The sequence below is a fragment of the Pleurodeles waltl genome, chromosome 1_2 (genome assembly GCF_031143425.1).
Source record: "Pleurodeles waltl isolate 20211129_DDA chromosome 1_2, aPleWal1.hap1.20221129, whole genome shotgun sequence".
Lineage (NCBI taxonomy): Eukaryota > Metazoa > Chordata > Amphibia > Caudata > Salamandridae > Pleurodeles > Pleurodeles waltl.
The window spans coordinates 529,949,418-529,974,324 of NC_090437.1; positions in this window are offsets into that span (position 1 = coordinate 529,949,418).

Genomic DNA, 24,907 nt, shown 5'->3' on the forward strand with positions numbered 1-24,907 from the left:
ATCCTATACTTTCATTGTGTATGGTGTTTGAACGGTTACCCTTTTTTGATTCATTTTAGTGTGGGAGGACACAATCAACATTCCCACACATATTACACGCCCTCAAATCACACATTTAGTGTGGCTAAAGACTTTTCCTGTCTTGATATGCCATGGCACATGACATTTCTGGCCTGTTTGAAGTAAAATAAACAGGAACTACTAAAAATTGCCCTCAGTAATTTTTACTCCATTGGTTAGAAAGTTCCTAGGATTCACTCCCACATGCTAAATGGTGCCAAGCATCAACATGGCACTAAAAGGCACCTTCACACTGCGGGATATGTCACAGGATACCAGGTGGACTAATACTTCTCCACTTGGAACCTGTGATCTATGAGAAGGACCTGAGGAGATTGGACCCCCTTTCCACTTGAAATCCAAGGACATAAATATCAGTCCAGGAACATTAAAAAGGCTGAAGAGAACATTTCTGTGAAGAATCCCAGCTGATCAATGGCAACTGGATAAGGACTGGACTTTGCTCTTGTCCTCTGCCGGGCTCTCCCAAATCATTGCTTCAGAAATTCCAGGGGACTGACCTAAACAATGATCAGACTGGATCTTCCAAAGTGGTGGATTGATTTTCTGCTTTGTCTCATGTGAAGAAGAGCTTTTCCTCACAAAAACAGCAAAGTGCCTTTTCAGATTGGGGCTTAAAAACATTTTTGAACTTCCCTACTTTAAGGCGTCAAAGAGGCCAATGTACTTGGTGTATGTGACCTGTGTTCCCACGAGGTCAGCCTCAATTCCACCTAGGTTCCAGTTTACAGTGACCATTGACTACCATTGGTGCTCTGCACTTTTTGGCACTATTTTCATTTAAATCTTTAAATGGTTATATTTTAGGTTCACGTTCCCTTTACTGGAGTTTTGCCATGTTGTTGTCATTTTATTGTTGTTCTATTCATATAAATGAAAGTGAGATATTTAGTGTGCTGTTTTTTCAACTATTGAACTGTTTTGGTTCTTGTAAATGCTTTTCACATTTTAGCAAAGTTAAGCCTGCTTCGACTGTGCCATATCTACCAGGAGTGAGCTCAGGTTTAAATTATTGAAACCTTTGACTACACCTAACATAATAGTGGCTTTACTATTTGTGTGGGACACTATTCCATCCCACTAATAAACACTTTCTTACATTCACCTTTTCTTCATTTTCTTCTTCTGATTTCTTCCAGACTTCACAATAAAACTGTCAATTGTTATTAGCTTTTCTAATGCTTGTTATTATTCATGTTCTCCTGTCATATACTGTTGCCTGATTTTTTCTGACTAGATTGTTCTTTATCTTGTTCATATCCTAGTTAAATCTCCTTCTTATCTCAGTTAAATTCTTTGTATTGCATGCTTCACCTCTTGCTACACACTGGTCTCATTCTGCTCTGAATGGGTCTGCATTTCAATTTCAATGACAAATGTGGTTAATTCACAAAGCTACCACCTGCACCTCCCTGCCTCTATAGTTATGTAATTGAAGATGGATTCTCTAAGGAATTCTAAGTCTTGATTCCATTCTTTAATATTTGATTTACATACCATTTACATTATTCTCTGCCAAAAATAATGTTAAGGGTGTTTCAATAAATGTCTTTTGTTTACAATAAAGTTGAACATTTTTAGAAACTGAATGCCTCAATTAGAGTTCGTCACAAACATGACAGATAGCCCTTCTGCCATATTACAATATCCATAGGATATTATAAATTGATAATATGCTGGATGGGATATTAGTCATGTTTGTGACGGAGTAACCCCGTCTGCCCAACTCTCAATCAGGCCCAGAATGTTGAAAGTTGTCTGCAGAAGTAAATATTAGCAAAAGGAAGTTAAATGTATTATGGACATGTCTGCATGGCAACACTGCCACACTCCCAACAATCTATGCCTCCCAGACTCCACACTGGCATATGTTAGAAGCATGTTACATGCTGCGCCAAGTCTAATACAGGTTCTTGGAACACCCACAAGCAGGACACCATCAGGCTGGGAACTAAGATGTATAGAAAAGGAAAAAAACAAGACGGCAGGCCTTTTCCATGTATGCACCTGAGATCTTCCGCTCCTGTTACTGGCTGACTTTACTCTTGTCTTTGACCATGTACTGTGCCCCACTGCTTTTTGGCTAGGTTTGGGAAATGCCATATCCATCTATCTATCCATCTATCCATCTATTTATCTATCTATCTATCTATCTATCTATCTATCTATCTATCTATCTATCTATCTATCTATCTATCTATCTATCTATCTATCTATCTATCTGTTTTGTTATCTGCCTATCTAATGTTTATTTGTTTAAGTTCCTTTAGTCACACCTAACTATAATGGTATATACTGTAAACTTTTGTTTTCACTTGGTACATACATTTTAAGGTGTGTGATCACTCTAGCAGGAGGCTTATAGGTGACTCATGAAAGACTTGCAAGATCTTAGAGTTCTAAATGTCATCCTAATCTATTGTACAGAGTTCTGCGTCATATTGTAAGTTATTATTGAATGTTAATCTTTAATACTTAAGTCATTATAGTATGTATATTGTATTAATTATGTTGTTTACAGACTTACAGCTCTCACAAGATGATCATAGTAGTTGAACACACATTTAACAGATTGAATTATGAGGGGCTATACTTCCTTTCCAACTCTCATGATCTACTCTTGAGATTGTACATTTAGAATTAGGTTTATATCAGTGTATTTTTGTAGTTTTGAAGAAAGTAAAACATAAGTGTTGTTTAAAATAGAAAAACAGTTGATGTATTGTTGCATTTCAGATATACAGAAAGTTTTCTTCTTTTACAATCTCACAAACCTCTCCCAAGGCACCTGCTAGATGCCTGTGAGAGGAAAGACCTCCCAAGAAAGGAATGTGATTAGTTCATATGGATGTCTGTATCTAGCAAAGAAAGATTCCTTCCTACCTGCTTCGTTTGCCTATTAGGTATTGCTTTGGCTAGCTCTCATTGTTGATTTTCTGTCACCAGATTCAGATACGTAGCATAGTGCGGTTCCTACAACTCAGCCACCTCAGCCACCCAAGGAGTCCTTGGTGTGACATTTTTTGTTAAATGAGCCTGGTGGGAAAAAAACATATCTGCTAAATATGTCATATGTAAAATCGGCAAAAATTAGTTCGGCAAAGGCAGCAGGAACAAGCAATACAGCATGAGTACTACTGGGATATGGTGAAATTTGAGGTCTATGCACCCTTAATGCCTTGTTTGGGCTGAGTTAGCCCATGCTGCAGAGCTTGATAACTTATCAGGGGCATCCATTTCTTTTCAACATGGGACACTGTGTCTGCGCAAGTACTCAATACTCAAGCAGATACCAACTCTGCCTATTTGAACAGTTGTTTTTTGCTGCTAATGCAAACAGATCATTTTTTTTCTTCTGAGACAAGCAGGGCTGCACAGGACAAGCTTGTCCAAGATCATAAATGCTTCCAAGGCAGTATTTTATTTTTAAAACATTGGTTTCTGTTTTTTTTTACCGATTTGTTTTGAAGATTTGTTTTTTCTCCCAGATTCTTGTTTTTGTTGTACTTTTTAAAAATAAATACAACAAATTCCAAAAAGTAAATTTAAAAAAAAAACAAAGAAAATATACAATTAGTTAAAAAGCTCTTTTAGACCTATCCTATACTTTCATTGTGTATGGTGTTTGAACGGTTACCCTTTTTTGATTCATTTTAGTGTGGGAGGACACAATCAACATTCCCACACATATTACACGCCCTCAAATCACACATTTAGTGTGGCTAAAGACTTTTCCTGTCTTGATATGCCATGGCACATGACATTTCTGGCCTGTTTGAAGTAAAATAAACAGAAACTACTAAAAAAAGTGCCCTCAGTAATTTTTACTCCATTGGTTAGAAAGTTCCTAGGATTCACTCCCACATGCTAAATGGTGCCAAGCATCAACATGGCACCAAAAGGCACCTTCACACTGCGGGATATGTCACAGGATACCAGGTGGACTAATACTTCTCCACTTGGAACCTGTGATCTATGAGAAGGACCTGAGGAGATTGGACCCCCTTTCCACTTGAAATCCAAGGACATAAATATCTGTCCAGGAACATTAAAAAGGCTGAAGAGAACATTTCTGTGAAGAATCCCAGCTGATCAATGGCAACTGGATAAGGACTGGACTTTGCTCTTGTCCTCTGCCGGGCTCTCCCAAATCATTGCTTCAGAAATTCCAGGGGACTGACCTAAACAATGATCAGACTGGATCTTCCAAAGTGGTGGATTGATTTTCTGCTTTGTCTCATGTGAAGAAGAGCTTTTCCTCACAAAAACAGCAAAGTGCCTTTTCAGATTGGGGCTTAAAAACATTTTTGAACTTCCCTACTTTAAGGCGTCAAAGAGGCCAATGTACTTGGTGTATGTGACCTGTGTTCCCACGAGGTCAGCCTCAATTCCACCTAGGTTCCAGTTTACAGTGACCATTGACTACCATTGGTGCTCTGCACTTTTTGGCACTATTTTCATTTAAATCTTTAAATGGTTATATTTTAGGTTCACGTTCCCTTTACTGGAGTTTTGCCATGTTGTTGTCATTTTATTGTTGTTCTATTCATATAAATGAAAGTGAGATATTTAGTGTGCTGTTTTTTCAACTATTGAACTGTTTTGGTTCTTGTAAATGCTTTTCACATTTTAGCAAAGTTAAGCCTGCTTCGACTGTGCCATATCTACCAGGAGTGAGCTCAGGTTTAAATTACTGAAACCTTTGACTACACCTAACATAATAGTGGCTTTACTATTTGTGTGGGACACTATTCCATCCCACTAATAAACACTTTCTTACATTCACCTTTTCTTCATTTTCTTCTTCTGATTTCTTCCAGACTTCACAATAAAACTGTCAATTGTTATTAGCTTTTCTAATGCTTGTTATTATTCATGTTCTCCTGTCATATACTGTTGCCTGATTTTTTCTGACTAGATTGTTCTTTATCTTGTTCATATCCTAGTTAAATCTCCTTCTTATCTCAGTTAAATTCTTTGTATTGCATGCTTCACCTCTTGCTACACACTGGTCTCATTCTGCTCTGAATGGGTCTGCATTTCAATTTCAATGACAAATGTGGTTAATTCACAAAGCTACCACCTGCACCTCCCTGCCTCTATAGTTATGTAATTGAAGATGGATTCTCTAAGGAATTCTAAGTCTTGATTCCATTCTTTAATATTTGATTTACATACCATTTACATTATTCTCTGCCAAAAATAATGTTAAGGGTGTTTCAATAAATGTCTTTTGTTTACAATAAAGTTGAACATTTTTAGAAACTGAATGCCTCAATTAGAGTTCGTCACAAACATGACAGATAGCCCTTCTGCCATATTACAATATCCATAGGATATTATAAATTGATAATATGCTGGATCGGATATTAGTCATGTTTGTGACGGAGTAACCCCGTCTGCCCAACTCTCAATCAGGCCCAGAATGTTGAAAGTTGTCTGCAGAAGTAAATATTAGCAAAAGGAAGTTAAATGTATTATGGACATGTCTGCATGGCAACACTGCCACACTCCCAACAATCTATGCCTCCCAGACTCCACACTGGCATATGTTAGAAGCATGTTACATGCTGCGCCAAGTCTAATACAGGTTCTTGGAACACCCACAAGCAGGACACCATCAGGCTGGGAACTAAGATGTATAGAAAAGGAAAAAAACAAGACGGCAGGCCTTTTCCATGTATGCACCTGAGATCTTCCGCTCCTGTTACTGGCTGACTTTACTCTTGTCTTTGACCATGTACTGTGCCCCACTGCTTTTTGGCTAGGTTTGGGAAATGCCATATCCATCTATCTATCTATCTATCTATCTATCTATCTATCTATCTATCTATCTATCTATCTATCTATCTATCTATCTGTTTTGTTATCTGCCTATCTAATGTTTATTTGTTTAAGTTCCTTTAGTCACACCTAACTATAATGGTCTATACTGTAAACTTTTGTTTTCACTTGGTACATACATTTTAAGGTGTGTGATCACTCTAGCAGGAGGCTTATAGGTGACTCATGAAAGACTTGCAAGATCTTAGAGTTCTAAATTTCATCCTAATCTATTGTACAGAGTTCTGCGTCATATTGTAAGTTATTATTGAATGTTAATCTTTAATACTTAAGTCATTATAGTATGTATATTGTATTAATTATGTTGTTTACAGACTTACAGCTCTCACAAGATGATCATAGTAGTTGAACACACATTTAACAGATTGAATTATGAGGGGCTATACTTCCTTTCCAACTCTCATGATCTACTCTTGAGATTGTACATTTAGAATTAGGTTTATATCAGTGTATTTTTGTAGTTTTGAAGAAAGTAAAACATAAGTGTTGTTTAAAATAGAAAAACAGTTGATGTATTGTTGCATTTCAGATATACAGAAAGATTTCTTCTTTTACAATCTCACAAACCTCTCCCAAGGCACCTGCTAGATGCCTGTGAGAGGAAAGACCTCCCAAGAAAGGAATGTGATTAGTTCATATGGATGTCTGTATCTAGCAAAGAAAGATTCCTTCCTACCTGCTTCATTTGCCTATTAGGTATTGCTTTGGCTAGCTCTCATTGTTGATTTTCTGTCACCAGATTCAGATACGTAGCATAGTGCGGTTCCTACAACTCAGCCACCTCAGCCACCCAAGGAGTCCTTGGTGTGACATTTTTTGTTAAATGAGCCTGGTGGGAAAAAAACATATCTGCTAAATATGTCATATGTAAAATCGGCAAAAATTAGTTCGGCAAAGGCAGCAGGAACAAGCAATACAGCATGAGTACTACTGGGATATGGTGAAATTTGAGGGCTATGCACCCTTAATGCCTTGTTTGGGCTGAGTTAGCCCATGCTGCAGAGCTTGATAACTTATCAGGGGCATCCATTTCTTTTCAACATGGGACACTGTGTCTGCGCAAGTACTCAATACTCAAGCAGATACCAACTCTGCCTATTTGAACAGTTGTTTTTTGCTGCTAATGCAAACAGATCATTTTTTTTCTTCTGAGACAAGCAGGGCTGCACAGGACAAGCTTGTCCAAGATCATAAATGCTTCCAAGGCTGTTTTTTATTTTTAAAACATTGGTTTCTGTTTTTTTTTACCGATTTGTTTTGAAGATTTGTTTTTTCTCCCAGATTCTTGTTTTTGTTGTACTTTTTAAAAATAAATACAACAAATTCCAAAAAGTAAATTTAAAAAAAAAACAAAGAAAATATACAATTAGTTAAAAAGCTCTTTTAGACCTATCCTATACTTTCATTGTGTATGGTGTTTGAACGGTTACCCTTTTTTGATTCTTGATGACTCTTGCAAGAAACTCAAAAGAACTATGATGCTCTCATAGATGGACTGTGTGACTCTTGCGATATTGTCATGAGATAACATGCACAGTCCTCCATGTCTACTCTGAGGGGCTGTGTGTGCTCCTTACTCTTGCAGGTATCTCGCGAGAACATACTTGCATAATGGTATTGGTATTTTCATTGGCCATATACTGTAACATTTATTTGCACCAGATTTTTGCTACCCATCTTTTTTATACAATCCTGTGAGACTCTTGCGGGATCTAAAATTACTTTAGAGGAATAATTTATATTTTCCTTCATTACTACACTTATTTCTTATAGTCCTCACTATTAGAATATGGGGATAAACAGGCCTTTCCACTGAGACCTTGCATTAAGATAACTAGGGTGTAAAAAGGTACTGCCTCTCCATTCACATCTTTTTCCAGGCTCAGTAGTAAGCATAGTATAATGGGAATGGTACTCACCTCACAAGTAAGACCCGCCTATTCTATACTAAGTGTACAAGTACTAGCCTTCCTACTGACACCCCTCACCAGGGAAATAAACATATATAACAGGGTGTGGTAATGAATTTGCCTATCCACTCACAGCTCTCCCCTGCATAACAGATATGCAGTAGTACAGTAGTATTTAGGGAAACATCGTCTTTTGCACTAACACCTATCTCCAGGACAACTTAGATGTACTGTACGGTGTAGTGAACCAGTGGCCTCTGTGCTCAGACCTCTCCTTAGAGCAACAGTGATAACAATGCTGTCTGGGAAGGGAATCACCCCTCTACTAATGCAATTTACCAGAGGAAGAGGTGCCTGCGGATGGGTTTGAGGAAAATGTATCTCTCCACTCATACTTCTTCTCCACTGTAAAGTATGTATAGTAGGCTGTGGGGAGAAACCAACCTGTTTTCTGACTCAAGTAACTATACCTCATCCCCCTAAGGTAACTATAACTAGTGACCACACCATGCACAGTTTTCACATCAAAAATGTTATTGACAATTTGCTACAGTGATAGTATTAATGGTGTTATAAAAGATGTCATGAGTGCTATAATACCTGGGGTAATTGACAGTGCATGGCGAGAGCATGAGTTGAAATAACTCTAACTATAACAGCAGAATTTCAATGGCTTTGTGTGTTTAAAATGTGAGCCTTGCTATAACGTTCCTGTAACCTTTGTTTTTTTTCAATGAATTTCTATGTTTTTTGTTGTTGTTTTTTTTACATAATGTTATTTGCAGCCACCCCCTATAACCAACCAAACCAGCAAAGGGATTCAGACACAATGAGTAGTCCACGGTGTTAACTATGATCTATTATCCAATGGAAATGTGGTACGGCACATTTAAAAACCTGTTACTGACAATATCCTGTGTAATCAATATTGAAAAAGGTGATGATGCCCAAACACATTTGTTTGGGTACGTAAAGCTGAAGGTTTGGAAACCCAGGAGTGCTGTGCTCTGTGAGGAGCGTTGTTGGTGAGATTAAATATGTGGGGCCACTTCCACGAAGGAGCACCCGTTCGCAAAAGGAGTTTGGCATTGTTTTAGTGGCAAATGTGATACAGACTTAAATGTAAATGCCAGAACGATCGCGACCCAGAATTCAGTGCCACACTTGCCAATACAGGATGTAGACATTACTAAAATGACCAGGCATCAATTATGAAATGACCTCTTGCAGGTATGTGGTGGAGGATAAAAGGCACAAGCAGCTGAACGAGGGTGCAGATCACAGACAAAAGTAACAATTACCTTTTTGGGGAAAGGATTTCAGAAATATATGTACTTTAGCTAGCATGTAGTCTGGTTGAAATGAGGTCTTTGGATTGCAGTCAGGTTACCCCCTGTCCAAACAAGGACCCTAGTCACGGTAAGTCCCAAAAAATCCAAATTATACTATGTCCACCCTCTGGCAGCTTGGCACTGAGCACTCAGGCTTAACTTACAAGGCAAAGTATTTGTGCACTAAATCATGCAATAACAAAGTATAAACACCACAAAAATACACCAAACAGGTTTAGAAAAACATAGAATATTTATTTGGATAAAATAAGGTAAAAACAATCAAGATTTGATGAGTAAACGTTGAAATATCAATTTAGAAAATGATAAGAAGAGACTTTAGTTCTTAAAAAGCAATAAGTGTCTCTTGCAAGCACAAAGTAACTGGTTTGCACCAAAACTATCTGCAAGGGACCGCAGAGGAGAAAATGCGTGGAAAACGGGGAGGTGTGCGTCATTTTCTCCAAGCACACACAGATGATGCATCAATGCTTTTTCACATAACAAGGGCTTTAGGTCAATTTCAGTCGTAGACTTGGATCCTCTTTGGGTTGCGGGGCATTTGGACTCCCAGGGGATGATGCGGAGAAATCCTGGGCATGCAGAATGAAGTCACAGGACCTGCGTCGATCCGGTGGGCGATGTGGGGAAATTTCTGTTGCCTGGCAGTTGCTGTGTCGATTCTTCTTGCAGAAAGTCGGGCTGCCTCGTTCCTGCTCGGCTATGGGTCGATGCAGTGGGTCGTGCGTCAAAGTTCCAGTCGCAACGCTGGTGCTGCATCATTCTCCACTCGGGGAGCCGGGCTGCATCATCCCAGTTCTGCGTGCAGTGATTTCCTCACCGCAATGCAGGCTGTGCATCAAAATTTCACCGCACAAGGAGTTCTTTGCAGAGATAAAGTCTTTTTGGCCCTGAGAGTTCAGAAAACAGGAGGCAAGCTCAATCCAATCCCTTGGAGCGCACTTCTCAGCAGAGCCAGAAGGCAGCAAGGCAGCAGAGTGACAGCAAGGCAAAAGTTCTTTTCAGCAAAGCAGTCAGGTGAGTCCTTTGGGCAGCCAGGACGCTTCTCTTTGCAGGTTGCATGTTCTGGTTCAGAGTTCCTTTCCCAGTTGGTATCTTGTCAAGATGTGTTTGAGTTGGTAGGGTCAGATGCACTGTTTAAATACCCAAATGTGTCTTTGAAGTGGGGGAGACTTCAAAGAGTGGTTTAAAGTGCACAAGGTCCCCTTTCAGTTCCATCCTGTCTGCCAGGGTCCCATTAGGGAGTGTGGCAGTCCATTGTGTGAGAGCAGGCCACTGTCCTTTGACATATATGTGTCAGGCCCTCCACCCTCCCAGCCCAGGAAGACCCATTCAGTATGCAGATGTGTGCAAGGTTGACTGAGCATCATGTGTTTGTGTCTGAGTGCAATGCACAAGAGAGCTGTTAACTAACCCAGCCAGACGCGGATTGGAAGGCACAGAAGGATTTAAGTGTAGAGAAATGCTCACTTTCTAAAAGTGGCATTTCTAGAATAGTAATACTAAATCCAACTTCACCAATAGGAAGGATTGTCTATTACCATTCTGGCCGTACTAAATATGACCTGGCTACTCCTTTCAGATCAGAACCTACCACTCAACCAACTCAACTGCTGTTGCTGGTTTGACCATGTGGCCTGTGGCCATTGGATGTAGCAAGCCAGCGTACCTTTGTCATAGGCTTGCATGTGTTCTTTGCTCTCCATGCCTCCTTATTTCCCTGTTGTTGTTCGACCATGTTATCCGGCAGCCCTTTTGTGCAGCCAGCCAGTGTGATTTTGCCACAGGCTTGCTTATGTTCTTGGTTCTCCATGCTTACTTGCTCACTGTTGTTGTGTTGCCATGTGACTGGTGGCTGTTTTGTGTAGCCAGTCAGTGTGTGTTCACCACATGCTTGCATGTCTTCTTCACCTCCATACCTCCTTTCTCACTGTTGAGGTTTGAGCATGTGGCTGGCGGATATTTTGTGCAGCCAGCCAGTGTGCTTTTGCCATAGGCTTGCATGTGTTCTTTGCTCTTGATATCACCTTGCTTGCTGTTGTTGTTTGACCATGTGACTGGCAGCCATTTTGTGCAGCCATCCAGTGTGCTACTGCTTTTGCCATAGGCCTGCATGTGATATCAGTTTGATGATATGCTTGAGGATCATTGCAGTGTATGTATATTATGAATATGATGTTCAGTGCTTTATATTAGATGCATTTGTTTGCATTTTTACCTGTACCTCCTTGCCTCCTAATAGGTTTCTCATACTCCTGTAATACAAACATCGACAATTAATGTTAATATTTTTATGTTTTTTTTAAACATTTTATTATAATTGTTTTATTCTTTTTTTTAATGTTTTATGCATTTTTTTCACTTTTTATTAATTTTTTGTTATTTTTCAATGTTTTCATTTCTTTTTTTTTTTTTTGCATTTTGCATTTTGCCTCCATGGTCCAACCACCCCCTGACTGCCACAGGTGCACAGCCACAAAACAGCATTCATTTTTGTCGGTATTATTATTCGGTTTCCCTCGAACCCTCAGCCTGTCATAGTAGGTGCACTGCACACGCACCAGCATCATTAATTTTTTATTGACTATTCTATTTTCCCCCTGGATCACCTTGCCTTCCATAGCAGCACACTAGTTATCAGTTTTTAGGGATTATTTCACTTATACATGCATCTCCCTAACTGCCACAGGCATCTCCGTTAGACTAGATGCACATAAAGCAAAGAGCTATATCTGTATGTTGAGTTACTCTGATTGGAAATTAAATGTTATTTTATGGTAGTGTGGTTTAGCTTCAAAATGGTTGGATACAATTTTGTTAATTATTACCTAAGTAACCAACCACACTAAATTATATTGTCTTTTTTGTACTAGTTAAAACTGCAATAATGCTGTTTCATTAAATGTTTTTCTTTTGTGTTTGCTTTTAGGTGAACAAGAGAAGAGACATTGCCCACAGTTCTGCCAAACAGAATGTCTGTCCAAAACACGTGACCACACAACATGTGACATCAGTTCTCCTATCTCTTCCACTTGTACAGGTCATGCCACTACTATCTGACAGCTTTAAGATGGCCCTAAAGAAGGGCACTGCCAAGAATGTGCCCTGTGAGGAGAAGCAGCTTTCCACCACAGCCTTTTTCAGGAGACATGTGCCTGCTGCAACAGCCTCTGATGAGGAAACTGGGAGCAGCACTCCCATATCAACGGCACCACCCCAAGCTAAGCCCATGTTTGTCAGCGAGGCAGCCACTGCAATCATGGCAACATCGATCAGCAGTGGCTTGAATGAAATTTGTCCCTTTCATAAGGTAGTAGCCAATTATTTCAGGAAGCAGACCACAGTGGGCAGCAGCCACAGCTGGCAATAGTAGATCTTCCTGAAGTTAAAGGAGAATAGGAGATTAAGCTTCCTGTCAAGCAAAACCTCCTCTCTCCTCTTTGATAATCATTGGCTCTCAGATCTCCAGCAAGAAAAGGGAAGGGTATTCCACCATTCTTTTCCAACACCCTTTCTGATGATGATGATCTAGAAATAGATTGGGCCCCATCAGAGTCAGAGAGATGCCCGGAGAGACAAGGCAAAAGAAAAGTTCCTGAAAGCCTAAGAATTATGAAAGGGGATGAGACAGAGAATGACAATTATTAAGTCATTGTTGTGGAAGACTACACAGAGAAGTCCAACATTAGCCCTTCTATTCAACCTGCTCTGAGGGATGTGGCACAGGTACCAATGCCAGATTCATGTTTGTAAAACCTGCACCAACCCTTACCTCAGTGGAAGTATGCACTACATACAGGCAATCAACGACACACCCAACTACCTCCAGTTCTTCTTCAGGCATTGGCACTGGCACACTAAGAAAGTACTTCTCTCTACTTTGGGATTATTTCACTTAGCAAGCAGGAGGATATGATTGCAGTATGCTCCATTTGTCACACGAGTGTTTCTCCAAGGTAATCCTGGTTAACACTATGATACTGGAGACCAAACGACCCATATGAAAAACATCATGCAGTCCAGAGGGAGGATCACCTTAAAGAAATTGCTGATGGTGGTGGTGAAGGGGAGGAGAGCCGTAAAAACATCAACTTCAATCACGGTGGAAGGAAGAGGAAAGAGTGTGACATTTTCACACAAAGCAGTCCTGTCCCCAGCAGTGCACCAGCATCACCCATTTGAGAGACCTCAAAATGGCACAAGACTCAGAGTCAGATGGAGACACCACAGCATACAGTGACTGCCCCCAATATGCACATTAAGTCTACCACCTCTTCCTTTCTGGAAGTCACCTGCGTCAGTGGCCACAGAAAAGAAAATTATCCTGGCTACTATTACGGGATTGTTTAGGCAGGAGGGGCCCTATGACCGCATCCACACAATGGCACATTTGCACAATGGGAAGCTGGCTAAAATGTTAGTGCTGGAACTTCTTTTTTTTTTTTTTAGAATTTATGGCAGGCCTGTGCCCCATCTAGAAGGTTCCAAGTCACAACTATTTTTTTCAGAATTACTGTTCCATCACTACTTCATTATGTGCTGCAATTGATTAGACAAGCTTTGCAGCAAAGTGCTGTTCACAATATCCACCTGCTAAAAAGCATGTGGAGCAGTTGACAAGCAACTGATTACATGTGCATTACTGCACACTGGATCTCTTTTGTGAAGGTTAGGCAACACCTATCTACAGGTCTCAGTGCTGAAGACACCTTTAAGGGTGTTTAGCATCATGCAACAGTAGCCATGTTTTCCATGGAGAAATCCCATACAGCTACAAATATCTTTGAAGACTTTAACAGAAAGGTGTTTGAATGGCTGCGATCCAGAGGTATCAAAATCAGATTTCTTGCCATGGACAATGGCAGTAATATAGTCAAGGCGATTTCAGATGGCGGCTATTTCAGGTTCCTGTGTTTGACGCACTGTATCAACCTGGATGTGCAGGACTTTCTAAAAAAAGAAGACATTGTCAGCAACATAGTGACTACCTGCAGAAAAATCTGCACTGATTTCAACCATTCTTTTAAAGCCTGGAAGTGGTTGGGGATTATTTAGAGTGCTGATAAAGCACCAGTTAAAGCCCTCATACAGGAAGTGCCAGCACATTGAAACTTGACCTATTGCATGCAATGACTGTTTGAGCAGTCCAGACAGATCAATGACTATCATTCAAAGAGGAGGAGATGAAATTGGGGAAAGTATGATGCAAATGGGGCCTAGACAAACGCCTACACAGATGCTACTTCCTTTTGAGGTTCTCACACAGGAAGTTAGCAAGCAGGACAGTAAGACGGGGCATTTGCATGTGTGAACGAAAACGCAGAAGCTCATGCCTTGGTTAAAAGCTTAATCCTTTGCTTGGCTGTAAATATAAGGCTGCAAAATGACATCATATTTTCCAAAGAGTATATCTGTGTCACACTAATTGATCCACAGACAAAAATATTCTGTCCACTTTCATTCTTTTTTCTGAAGGGGATGTTTCAGAATACAAGAGGTGGATTTGTTGAGCAACCTGGAGACCTGGCAGAAGAAAGGCTGGAAATCTGAGTCCCACTCTGAAGTTCTGAAGTGACACCTTCAACATCCAGACAGGGCAGTCTTGTCTTACACCAGCCAACACCAGCATTGGCGCCAACTATGCATTAGCTTGGTTTCAAGTAGCAGGTCTTAGGTCCAGTATAGAGGCAAAGGCAAAAAAGGTAGAGCGAGTAGCAGCACCAATGCCCATCCAGAGGATGTTCCAGGAGTCTCTGGATGCTTCAAAAGAGTTGTATGTGGATAAAAAATCATTAATGTATTGTTATGGGAAAATACGCCAATGGCCAGAGCTCAGCAGGCTGACAAGAAAGTATCTGGCATGTCCGGTAGCCATTGTGTCTGCTGAATATGTGTTTAGTGCAGTTGGCACAGTTCAGACAGTGAGAAGGACCAGTTTCTGCCCCTCAAAACATGGAAAAATTGACCATGATCAAAATGAACCAACATTTCATACCACACACTTACCCTGTTACTGAAACAGCACAGGAGCACAGGAAGAGGAGGGATACGATGGCTGGTGAGAATCAAGTGTGTTCTCTGACCAACTTCTGGGTGAACCACCTGAATTTGAGGATAACCTCTACTTCCCTGACTGAGTGTGCCAACATGGCACCACAGTACTTTTTGATCATTTATTGTCAAACTTCTTTCTTTGCCAAATAAATATAGCTAATGGAATATTACGTTTGTGTCTGATTTATACTGCCCCATCATTTTTCTCACATGAACGGCCGGATTGGAGTTGGACCAGTTTGCAGTGAAGAAACTTCCCAATTCCCTTCAGGACACTGGAGACAATGCCTGCCTACCACCCATGCCTATATTTTTTTTGCATCAACTGGCAGGGCTGGCCCAGAAGATCATCAATTTACAAGACTGCAAAACTCCAATGTGTTGCTTTCATCAAAGAGGAGATACAATGCTGTACCTACCACATTGCTTTAATTGGAAGAGGTAACTATTGTACCACCGAGAGATGGTATATTATATCTTATTGAGCAATTGTGAATAATGATTGATGATTTATATGGTGATATACAGTGAGGGAGAGCGTTTGACAAATCAATTAACTTGATTGAGATGAATTGCAATGTTGGAGGCCTGATGAGTGATGACTTTTCCTGAAGGTGATTTAGCCCTTTTAAACTTATTGAAATTTACCTGCAGGGTCCACTAATTTTTTCTGGTTCTTCAACGACCAGACCAGTCACTTTACTTAACAAATAAACAACTACTACACAACAAAATACTCTAATTCTGTTTCTCAACTTGTTCTTCTACAGCATTGCACTATAGGTCTATCTTGCATGGGTCAGGATTGGGACAGAATTACTCGGAGTCAGGAGGAGAATGGAATGACTCAAGGTGGGACTATCTCAATAGCTAGAAGAAGGAAGTTATCAACTTCAACCATGATGTTGTTGACTCTAAGGCCTAGTATTCAACTCTGTGAACTGGAGAGACATTGTTGATTTGGGAAATGCTGCTGAGTGAGTCTGCTGCGCCACTGGCCCAAACTTGAAATTCCTCCTATGTTCTTACTCTGCCTCTGAGTCTTCTTGGTACACTCCTCATCAAGCTTACCTTCCTTATGGCCTTCTCTTTGACTGTACAGTACAGTTCATAGTTTACAATCTGTAGGTCTTCTCTTCTCCTCCATGAACGAAAGGTGAACACTCAACACTCCTGTTTACCTACCGGACTGTTTCAGCCAGGCATCCAAGAGTGACAGATTTTCCGTGTATAATGTAGATGCACCACCCAAATTGGCACAATTTTTCTTTTTAACAATCAATTTTTAGAACTGTGTGGGTTAACTCCACTCCTCCATAATTTGTATTTTTCAAACTTAGATGACAGAACATTTAGATTTATCCTATCTTGGGTCTCTGGGGCTGAAGGACTGATTGTAATACATTTAACTGAACTGTGTCATATTGATTCATTCATTCCCTTCCACAACAGATTGTTCATGGTATACTGCTGATCGCCCTGATAAATATCGTTGTTGTGTATTGTTTGTCTTTTCACACCTTTCCCAAATTTCCTTTGCCATCCATTGAAGCCCCAACCTTCTTCCCCTGGGCTGTGTGAATTATTGAGGTGTGACTTAATTTTACACCATAAATGCATCACACACTTACTGGGGCGGATGTGGTGAAAGTGACACCAACTTACCACAGAATCTTCTATTACCTGAGCAATAGCCCCCTCCTGCACCATTTACCTACCAATGTATCATTCGTCAACATCATCATCCAGGCCCTGTGTTGTATAATTGCTTAACCTTATTGTAGGAAAGTAGTCTCTTTCTAGCTTGATTCCCCCCAATTTTGGCCTGTTTGTCAGTGTGTTTCACTGTGTCTACTGGGAACCTGCTAACCAGGACCATAGTAGTTATGCTCCCTCCCTTATATTTTGGTTGTTGCATGCTGGTAACCCATTATTTCACCCACAGTTTGCATACTCATGCTCCCTTGTAAGTCCCTAGTACATGGTACTTAGGTACTCAGGGCACTAGGGTTCCATGGGATCCCTATGGACTTGAGCATATATTTTGTCACCCATAGGGAGGCCATGCAAAGGCTTTTGCAGGACTGCCATTGCAGCCTATGTGAAAAGATGCATGTACCCTTTCACTGCCATTTACACTGCACTAGGTCACTTATAAGTCACCTTTATAGGAGGCCCTCCAGTCCTGAGGGCAGGGTGCAGAGTACCTGTGTGTGAGGGCACCCCTGCACTAGCAGAGGTGCCCCCATGACCTACAGGACCATTTTCCCTGGTCTTCATGTGTGCGGGGATGCCATTTTACACGTATAGTGAACATAGGTCACTACCTTTGTTCATCTGCATAATGCTTACATTGAACATAGGCATGTTTGGTATCAAACATGTTGGAAGCATACCCCAAGGCTTTTGCAAGCATTGGTTGTATGATTCCATGCACTCTTGGGGCTCCTTAGATGACCCTCAGTATTGCCATTAAGGCCTTCTGAGGTTTTCCAGGCAGCCCCAGATGCTGCCGTCTCTCAGACAGGTTTCTGCCCTCCTGTTGCTTGAGAAGCTCAAGCCCATGAAGGCAGAACAAAGGATTTACTTTGGGAGAGGGGTTTTACACCCTCTCCAATTGGAAATAGGTGTTACATGCTTGGGAGGGGTAGCTTCCCCAAGCCACTGGAAATGCTTTGAAGGGCACATTTGGTGCCCTCCTTGCATAATCCAGTCTACAATGGTTCAGGGACCCCCAGTCCCTGCTCTGGCGTGAAACTGAACAAAGAAAAGGGGAATCACCACTCCCCTGTCCATCTCCACCCCAGGGGTGGTACTCAGAGCTCCTCTAGAGGGTCCCAGGGTTTTGCCATCTTGGATTCAAAGTTGGCAGTGAACTCTGGGAGCAACTGAGTGGCCAGTGCCAGCAGGTGATGTCAGAGCCCTCCCCTGATAGGTGCTTACCTGTTTAGTTGACCAATCCCCCTTTCAGGGCTATTTAGGGTCTCTCCTTTGGGTGGATCTTCAGATTCGGATTGCAAGTCTCAAGCAGGAATGATCTGTATCCTCCACTTAAACTTCTCACTGAAGAAACTGCATCTGGACCCACCAGGAACTCTACAAACTGCAACAAAGAAGCAAAGATGACTTCTGCAACATTTTATCTTCAGCTCCTGCCAACAATTGCAACTGTTTCCCGGTCGTGCATCCTCAGGGGATAGCCTGTCTTCAGCCTGAATGAGAAGAGCGGAGAAATCTCCCTTAGGTGTTGAAGTCACTCCCCTGCTTCAGCAGGCACCTACTGCGAAGACGACCAGCTGCATGGATTCCCCTCTCCTGATGAGCTGCGTGGATCCTGCATCACGGGTCATGAACTGAAGTGGTAGCGATGGTTGTGACATCCTATTGTCCAACTTTGGTGGAGGTAAGAGCTTGCTTCCCCACGCAAAACAGTACTCACGTACACTGCATGTTTGCAGTTGCCTAGGCTTGTTGGCATCCTTCCACTAAGTGTTTCATGCACCATGCAACTCCGGCCCCCAGCACTCTATCCTGCAACGCACAACTTCCTGAGTGGTTCTCAGGCGGCGTGGGAGCCTTTGTCATGGTGGTGTGTGGGCCTACCTTTGCACCTTCTTTGTCCCCATGCTGTGGAACTCCTGTGCACGTTGCCTGGTCTTCTGTGGGCTCTCTTAGTTGCTGAGGGTCCACTCTGACTCCATCTCATGGGTAGAGTCCACCAGGGCCCTCCTGGTCCCGGGTAGCGCTATTTTCCCCTAACCACGAGCTTTGCATGTGCCAAGGCGTGTTGGTGAACTCCAGCGACGCAAACCAGACTGCAATCCTCCATCCGGCGTGGCACCAACCAGGAACCCGACTATGTCTTCTTGGGTGCAGTACTGACCCAGTGGTTCTTGTTTTGCACCTTCATCCGGGTTAGCAGGGGCTCCTGTTCTCCCTTGACTCTTCTGTGCTTCTTGGACTTGGTCACCTTCTGCCACAGGTGTTTAGGTCCAGGTGCAAGACACTGTTGGTGTCTTGCAGTCCCTTCTGGTTCTTGCATAATCTTCTTTTTCATGTTTCTGAGTTTTCTGGGCAAGTCACAGTTTTTTACTCCTGCTTTCCAGGGCACTGGGGTGGGTTATAGTACTTACCTTTGGTGTTTACTAGTACTCTAAGTGATCCTCCACACACTACACTTGCCTAGGTGGGAAACCAGCATTTGCATTCCACTTTCTTAGTATATGGTTTGTATTCCCCCTTGGCCCATTTCTAACTATTGTGATTTTCACTAATTGGATTGTTTTCTAACTGCTTTTATTTCTATTTCTGCATACTAGTGTATATTATTTGTGTATTACTTACCTCCTAAGGGAATATCGGGCCTGATTCTGACCCTGGCGGTTGACTACCACCAGGGCAGAGTGCCGCGGATGCACCGCGAACAGGCTGGCGGTGCATCCATGGGCATTCTGACCGCGGCGGTACAGCCGCGGTCAGAAACGGGAAACCGGCGGTGTCCCGCCGGTTTCCCGCTGCCCTAGGGAATCCTCCATGGCGGTGCTGCAGGCAGTGCCGCCATGGGGATTCCGACCCCCTTACCGCCAGCCTGGTTCTGGCGGTTTTGACCGCCAGAACCTGGCTGGCGGTAACGGGTGTCGTGGGGCCGACACTGAAAATCGCGATGGGTGCAACTGCACCCGTGGCACCCCTTCCACTCCGCCGGCTCCATTCGGAGCCGGCATCCTCATGGAAGGGGGTTTCCCACTGGGCTGGCGGGCGGCCTTCTGGCGGTCGCCCGCCAGCCCAGCGGGAAACTCAGAATTACCGCGGCGGTCAGAATGACCCCCATAGTCTCTATGGTATTTTTGGCATTTGTGTCACCAAAATAAAGTACTTTCATGTGTGTGAGTACTGTGTGACTACAGTGGTGTTGCATGAGCTTTGCATGTCTCATAGTTAGGCCTTGGATGCTCATCCACACTACCCCTAGATATCCTGGGTTCTAGACTGCATTTCACTAATAAGGGATAACTGGACCTGGTATAAGGTGTAAGTACCTTAGGTAACCACTACAAACCAGGCCAGCCTCCTACAGTTATGTTAAATCGAACAATGGCAAGTTGTGAGATTTATTATAACAATTAATTTTAGACAAAACTCAAGGTATCTGGCTCTTATGGATACTTTGTCAATTAAGCTACCAGTCTGATCAAGCATGACAAACTAACTGTTGGATGGTTATTCTCTTGTGGAAACACCACCCTTACATACATTCCTGCTAATATAACCAGTGGACCGTGTCCCTTTACACGATTAGAACTCATGATGTTTCCATTTCATTCTGTACATACTCGCTATCCAAGAGAAGCAGTTCCATTAAGCAAAGATTGTGATTCAGAAATGCACTTATTATCTAAATCAGAATATATGAGCTTCAGTCTTTCTATTATAGGAGTTCCAGGATTAGCTGTTTATAATACTCGAGTTATTAAAAAATTAGCATGTTTAATGGTGAATTAACCATACTTCCATTGTTTTAGCTGAGTTATTATTACTACACATACGAGGTACAAGAAAAGCTGCATTGCAGAACCATGCCGCTATTCATTATTTACTGTTAAAGCACAATCATGGTTGGTCAGAATTTGAAGGTCTGTGTTGTTTTAATCTGTCAGACCACTCTAAATCTATTCAGTCCCATATTGACACTTCACATGAATTGGTGAAAGGTGTAAAACAGGATGTGGACAAAGGGTGGTGGCACTAGTTGTTCGATTGGCTGCCCAATTTTGGGCCATTACACAATATTTAGGCAGGATACTTGTCATTTGTATTATAATAATGCCATGCTGCTGTGTACAATGCATACCTTATTTGCTCACAATGTTAAGCCAAAAAGGGTTAATTTTATACCCGTATATTATGAGAGTCACTGGTCAAAGGGTGGAGTGTAATGCTATCTGTATTTAACCAACAGCTCCATCTAGACCACTGACTCCATTTTGTGTTTAGTGTAGCTTCAAACACTGTTACATCAGTGGTGCAGGTATTTTTCCCACGCATAGCATATTAACATATTGGTATTTTTCCATTCACAGCTTGTTAACGTGTTTTCGCTCTTTCTCACCAAAGACGGGAACATAACATGGAGGCATAGTAGAGATAAGGATGTACCAGGCTGAGAATATTTATGGTTTATGGTAGAAGGAGGGTACATGTCTTGGAAATACACCATGGGAACTAGCCAGTCTCTAGAGTGTTCTTTAAAAAATGACTGGTACGGCCAGCGTTTGAACAAGAACTTACTGGATAGGAGGGGGGTTTCCAGAGCCTTCCTCTTTCATTTGTTTAAAGTATATAAGGTGGGGAAAGCTTGACAATGGAAGGAAGAAGGAACTCATCTGGGAAGGGACGCCTTACCAAGAAAATAAATCCCATTCAGGTCAATCTTCCTCTTGTTTCAGTTGTCCAGGGTTCCACGACCTGAAGTTGGCAGACAAAGGGATGAAATCAGTGTCAAACCCCATGGTGATGGATTTTTAATTCTTATTTTTAGGTTTGCGGTACGCATGCATGAATATGTAGTCAATATATATATATATCTTACATTCATTGTTGAAGTATAGCATTTTCTCTGCTACTGTGATCATTAGGATTCTACTGCTGTGATTATTTTCAGAATTGCACGTGTGTTGCTGCATTTGAAATAAAAGCTCATGTTATTCTTTTCAATTATGAAACATGGGAAGTGCCTTATTAAACTCATTACAGAGAATAAGAATGCTGCATTCTTTGCATTCCTTTTTAATTTCCTTAGTCTGAAGCAGAGCAGAAAGCCCACTATACAACAGGGATAATTAAAACAAGAAATATAGCGATGGGGCTACCCATTGTGGGCATGGCCATGCTCCCACCCCTAAAACAAAATAAAGCAACAGTCTTTCTGCCCTCTTGGAAGTGTCCCACTACCTGAGGAAGCAGAACACCCACTAGACACCTCGAATAATTAAAACAGTAAATATATGGGCGATGACTGCCCACTTTGAGTATAGCCATGTCCCAAACCATAAAAAAAAACTGAGAAGACAGCCTTTTCCATACGCCTTAGATGGCAGATGGGGGTGATTGCCCCAGTCAGCCCCTCAGGGGGCATAAAGCCCACTAAACACCAGGAAAGGTCTTTTTTTTTAATATAGGAGCTATGGCTGCCATACCCAGCAGGAGGACAGACAATTAGTCTGCCGTGCCAAATTAAAGGACCACTTGGGACCAAGTTAAGCAAGTAATTGTTTAGATGTCGACGTCACCGCTGAGAGTGGAGGTAGGCTTTTACATGGCTCACAGCACAGCCAGGTACAACACATTGTATTTGGCTGGGCAACTGGGCATAGCATCACTGGCAACAGCACCCATGGAGATCAGCAAAGGTGAACCCAGCAGGTCAGAGTTGTTCTCAGTGACCAGACGATCTTGTTGAGTGCAGTTTGTAGTGAAGCACCGCACTCACCAGGAGGATCATAAAAAAGGATCATTCTGCTTCTTCTTCGGAAGAGGGGTGAAGAGAGCAGTTAAGCTCTGTACCCTGGTTGTAGCCTATCAGTCAGGAGTGCTTATGTAAAAGGTCGACAAAATCAGAGGCAGGAGCTCATCAGGAAGGGTAAAAGAAAATGTTTTTATGTGACACAGGAACAGTAACTTGAAGACCCAAGTCCAAGAGTCCAAACTGCAGAGCTTCTGTACAATCTATTATTTCTGTAAATCACAAAAGGTGTATCTAGGCCTTTCATTAATTATCCAATTAAACTTCAGCACATGATCATTTCTTGATTATTACAGTTGTGATTACCTGCCTGCAAGGATGCAGTTGCGACCTCTGACCCTGCATCCTTGCAGGCAGGTCGCTTCCTCCTCATCACTGCTCCGGTAAGTGCTGCCATTGTTTTGGGCCTGTTTGGGCTTGTCTGGGCTTGTCTGGGCTTGTTTGGGATTCTTGGCTTCTCCTCTCCCGGAAGGACCCGCCCCCTCCCTCCTCGTCAGACCTCTTTCCGCTCCTGACTCCTGCTGCCCCTGTTCCCCCGCACTCCCATTGAAGTTTTCCCTCCCTCCTCCCAGCTGCCATTCCCTCCCACCTCCCCTCTTATGCCAGCCGCAGCGCGAGGTTAGAAGCGACCTCTGACCCTGCATCCTTGCAGGCAGGTCGCTTCTTCCTCACCACTGCTCCGGTAAGTGCTGCCATTGTTTTGGGCTTGATTGGGGTTGTCTGGGCTTGTTTGGGCTTGTTTGGGCTTCTTGACTTCTCCTCTCCCGGAAGGCCCCGCCCCCCTCCCTCCTCCTCAGAGCTCTTCCCGCTCCTGACTCCTGCTGCCCCGCCCCCCACACTCACATTGGAGGTTTCCCTCCCTCCTCCCAGCTACCACTCCCTCCCACCTCCCCTCTTATGCCGGCTGCAGCGCTGGCACGCCAAAGTCAAGCCTGTCTGCGCCCGTCCGTGCCAAGACCGCGCCCAGCATCAGACCACCTGGCCAACACGCTTCCCACGCCACCAAACATCTTTACACTGCCAACGAACTCCATGCTGTTAATCCAGGACTCTCCTCCATCTGCTTACAGTCCACACCGATGCCCACCAAAGGACCCTTCTCCTGCAAAGCCTGCAATTTCACCTGCAACCTAACCTCCAAACTCCAAATCAAAACAGACAACCGTCTAAGATGCATTCTACTTCACACCCGCTCTATCCACAAACATGCAATTGAACTCTGGGACCTTCTGACCACATACTCGCCTGACGTCGCATTCTTGACCGAAAACTGGATGAATTTGGCCTCGGAACCAGACGTAGCCATAGCCATACCAGAAAACTACAAGATCACCAGAAGAGACCGAATCAACAGACCAGGAGGAGGAATCGCCATAGTCCACAAAAACACCATAAGAGTCTCCACCAACTCCCACGACACCATCAACTCCACCGAGCACCTCCACTTCAAAATCCACATCAACGCCAACAACACACTCAGAGAAACACTGGTCTACGACCCCCTGGACCCAGACCGCAGTTCTGCGACGACATCGCCAACGCCATCAGCTCCCAAGCCCTCGCCTCAACAGACTACATCCTCCTTGGTGACCTAAACTTCCACCTAGAAAATAACAACGATATCAACACCACCAACCTAATTGACAACCTTGTCAACTTCGGCCTCAACCAACTCGTCACTACACCCACCCAGTCCGCAGGCCACACCCTCGACCCCATCTTCTCAGCCAGCAACCATGTCTCTTTCAGCCACACCACCGAGCTCAGCTGGACAGACCACCACTGCATCAACTTCTCCTAACAGAAACCAGTCACTCACCACCACCGCACACAACCCCCCCGACGCAACTGGAGCAAAATATCAACAGATCAACTGATCTCCACTCTCGCCCGGGCCCCACCCCCTGGAACCCTAGACCCCAACACAGCCACCACCAACCTGCATCACTGGATAGAAGATTGCGCCAACACCCTTGCATCGCTCCCCAAAAAAAAAAACACCTCCCACAGAATCAAGGCCAGCTGGTTCACCCCAGAACTACAGGAATCCAAACGGCTATGTCGCAGAATGGAAAATACCTGGCACCTTAACCCTACCAACTCCAACCACATCGCTTTCAAGGATGCCCTACGCAAACATCACC